Source organism: Helianthus annuus, chromosome 1 (assembly GCF_002127325.2).
Source record: "Helianthus annuus cultivar XRQ/B chromosome 1, HanXRQr2.0-SUNRISE, whole genome shotgun sequence".
Taxonomy (NCBI): domain Eukaryota; kingdom Viridiplantae; phylum Streptophyta; class Magnoliopsida; order Asterales; family Asteraceae; genus Helianthus; species Helianthus annuus.
The window spans coordinates 12,771,332-12,775,251 of NC_035433.2; the positions used below are offsets into that span (position 1 = coordinate 12,771,332).

At 34.1% G+C, this 3,920-nt stretch overlaps 1 long non-coding RNA gene across 2 annotated transcripts; it reads right to left on the minus strand.

Moving 5' to 3' along the window:
• Window positions 1-428: 428 nt before the first annotated feature.
• LOC110941002 lies at window positions 429-3,293 on the minus strand. 2 transcript variants are annotated; one of them, XR_002593737.2, is made up of 5 exons: window positions 2,931-3,293; window positions 2,521-2,830; window positions 1,119-1,873; window positions 943-1,038; window positions 429-632 (listed from the first exon to the last, which is right to left on the minus strand). It is a non-coding gene; the product is annotated as an uncharacterized LOC110941002 (long non-coding RNA). The 2 variants fall into 2 exon arrangements; XR_002593736.2 differs by having other exon boundaries at window positions 943-1,873.
• Window positions 3,294-3,920: the final 627 nt, after the last annotated feature.

Sequence of the window (3,920 nt, forward strand, 5' to 3'; positions counted from 1 at the left end):
TTATGAAACTCTTAGATAATAATAGAACACAAACCCAAATATATTTCCTATACAATGCATAAGTAATAAATACAATAATTTGTTAGTGAAAAATCATTTTCACTAAAGAATTTTCCAACATATATATATTATTAAGAGTAAAAAAGAGAGATTCGATAGTGGCCCTTGGTCTCTTTTGTTAATTTTCTAAATAAAACACTTTCCGAAAATTTATAAATAACAATATAACATAGGATTAATTCGCCATTAAAACTGATGTTTATTATTATTAACTAGTGGGAAACCCGCGCGTTGCGGCGGAGTCGATAATAAGAGGCGAGAATATAATTCAAACCTTAAAGCGACAAAAAACCATATATAAGTTTAGAATGCCGAAATTGTTATAAAAAACAAGAAAGGGGTAGTCTCCTTTAGGTTAGAAGCTTAAATCTAAAATTGTTGGCTTCCAAACACAACCTTAGGCCTCTTTTCAAAGACCATAAAATTAAAATGCTAATATAAATCCACAAAAGATAGAAAATACAGTTCTCATATCAATGTCACTCAATGAAATAAAAACAAAAAAAATTAACAAAACCTAAAAGGAAACTTGCCTGTGCTTCATCATAAATTTGAACCTTGGCTGAGTGTTCCTGTATATACAAAGAAGATGAAGATATATTAGATTAATTAGTTATCGTTCTCCACATAAAAACAAGAAAAACTTGTTCTTGGTTCTCAAATTTTAGAGCGAAACCCAAAACAACACCAATTAATTTAAACTGCTTATGACTATTTCAGCCTAAGATAGCCAGAGAAGATAAGCTTTTTTTTCATCCAACACTTATAAGTGCATCTGCTTTGTATAGAAGCACAGTGAGCAGTTAAGCTATTTAAATAATCAAATCCTAAACACAGCTAAAAGGAGTGTGTTTAATGGTAATTTTGGACAAGGAAACTTACTTGGATTTCTCTAACTTTATTGGTCACTACTCCTGAATGTCTCTCGGCCATAATGATCTCCTTTTTTGTCAGCTTGGGGTCTCTAATTTTATACATCTGAAACAAAAAAAGACTTGGATGAAATAAAATCAAAGAAATGTTTATTACCATTTTTAACTTGGTAAACTGGTACTAACCTCTCACCGTCAAGACCAAGATGTCCAGACCATAGAGACAGCTGGATACTATTAGTAAACTTTCCGACATTCTAAAATTATCTTTTTATTGTTGATTTAGTAATGCACCATCAAAAAGAACATAATTTTTATGTTTAGAAGATAAACACTCCAAAACCAAAAACATAACTTATCTTACAACAACTTAAACTAAATGCAGATTTACAAAATCAAGTAAAGGTTAAACTAACCTATCACCAATAAACAAAAAAATTCCGAATAGAAAGATAAAAGGTAACCGGAGATGCACACAGTGACAGGCTCGAACTTTTAGATAGTGGAAGCAAATTTTGTAAATACACTTTTGCCATAAACTCCGTTGTCTGACAAAGATGCAGTTCCGCATTTGATGCACCGACGGAAAATGGAATTGGCGCTAGTGGGCATTTACACTTTCGATGATCACATAGTTAAAAGTACAGCCAATCAATCATGAAGGCAATATTCAAACAAGAGCAAGATTACCTGAAATTGTGATTTATAAGATAGATGACCTCTTTTTTTCCCCGATGTTCTGCCCCTTCACGTCGCTGGTTATGGATGTGGCTTTGGAATCCAAACATTCAGTATAATAAGCAATTTCACTAACTGTTAGAAGTGGTAATGAGCTTGAGCGAGCACGGCTAAAAAAAGCTTGAAACGACTCGAGCTTAAACGAACCCGATCCTAAAAAAAAGCTCGTTTAGCAAAATAGCCCAAGCCCGAGCTTCGAGTACCTGATAAAAGATAAAAGTAATACAAAAAACACATTCGTTAAGCTAACCCCAAAAAAAACCATACGTTAAGCTAAACAGGATTAAAAAACAAGGATCACTAACCCCAAAAAAATACCATTAACAAAATAACCCCACGAAATATGCATACCTATGCACCGTTTGAAATAGATGGTTGTGAAAGTCATTGCTCTAGCATTGATTTGAGCCAAATAAATGAACGGAAATCAAAGATAAAATAGATTAAACAAAGAGATGACGATGAATAGGAGACCGTAGTTGAGATCTGGACCATAGGTCGGTTGCTGAAGTAACACTAAAAACACGTTTCAACCAAGAATAATTTTGCCCTGCACCCGCCCATCGTCCAGCCTCAAGTTACCAGTTATGACCTCAAGTAAAATGATTGACGAAAGATCAAAGATATAATATGCAATTAATATGATAATTCATATCTAAATTTAAAAAAAAAATGATACTCTAAATTGTAAAAATCTAATGTGATATGACCATAGCCTTCCGGATCCATGCCGATGTGTTTCACCAGCGACTCATTATATCATATAATCAAGGATTCACAAAATTCTAACAAAAGAATCGTTCACAATATCAGATAAATCAAAGTCACTAAAACCAAAGGGACATGTAACCTGTATGATAATTTCAACTGAAGATCTTGTGTGAGGACATTCTTCGAACAGTTGGTGAGCATAACATTCAGGTCCGTAAAAACATGCAATTGCTGATCTTGATCACCAGCACCATCATAAATCCAATCACCAGATCAACTTCCATCATTCCCACCTATACCATATAACCAAAAGACGGGTAAAATAAATAAATAAGAAAGAAAGAAACTTCATTACCTTACTCCAACTATTCTTTGAAACTCTTATTCGGTTATTCCATATAACGGATCATATAACTGTGAAAATCGTATTTTGATGTGAGGTTGTGGTTCTGCCATAGATAAAAAACAACAAATTGGGCTACGAATTAGGGTTTTGTTAAATCTAAATCCATAAATTGCATAAAGAAGAGTGTAAACAACAAATTCAACCTCCAAGAAAACAATTGAAGAATAATCAAGGTGTCTTCTGCATAAATACGCATGCCAATTGATGAGAGCGGTGAGGGGATGTGAATGGACTCTTCTTAAATTTCGACTAATCAATTGAGAGTGGACGGTTATGAGCTTGCAAAGCATAATAACCTAATTACAACTCAGGGCACAGGAGAAGCCTGACGAGGGAATGGAAACGATAGGGCAAATTCAATTCGCGTCTTCAATTTTCACCCAACATTGAATCTTCGGTTACAATCATCAATAATCAAGCACGAAATCACTGAAACCTAGTATAGATAAAAGGGTAGAGGGGTAGAATTGGAAGAAAATTGTAAAATTAGTGGGTTTTGTTGAGACTTTTAGTCTGCCATCTTAAAAAATGAGTGTTAATTTACTATTTTGTACACGGGAAATGCTTATATATAGTATATAGATAATCATACGAATTACAATAATTTCCTTAAAATCTAACAATGATGGTTCTAAACTATCTAAGGGGCTGTTTGACAACATCTGAATGGTTAAGTGCTAAACCAGTAAAAGGTCTGAACCATTAAGTGTTGAACCAGTAAGAGGTCTGAACCATTAAGAGCTTGTATAATGCTTAACCGTTCAGAGGCAAATGTCTGACCAATTCAGATTAGAGGTCTTAACCATTTAGACTCTGTATAAATCTTAACCTTTCAGAGGCAAATGTCTGAACCATTCAGACATCTGCTCGTGAAACAAACAGCCTGAACCATTAAGTGCTGAACCAGTAAGAGGTCTGAACCATTAAAAGCCTCGTTAAGAGGTAAACAAACAACCCCTAAATCATTTTAGAAATGTGTATTTTTTAAAATTTTATATGACACAAGGGTCTTTCTAAAAGGGTGTGTGTGCACTTATTAAAGCTAGGTGTTATAAATGTAGCCATTCTTGGGTCACACTGTCATAGGGAAATAATCTGAAACCTAGGGGCTATAGTGTCAGGTTTATGGGTTT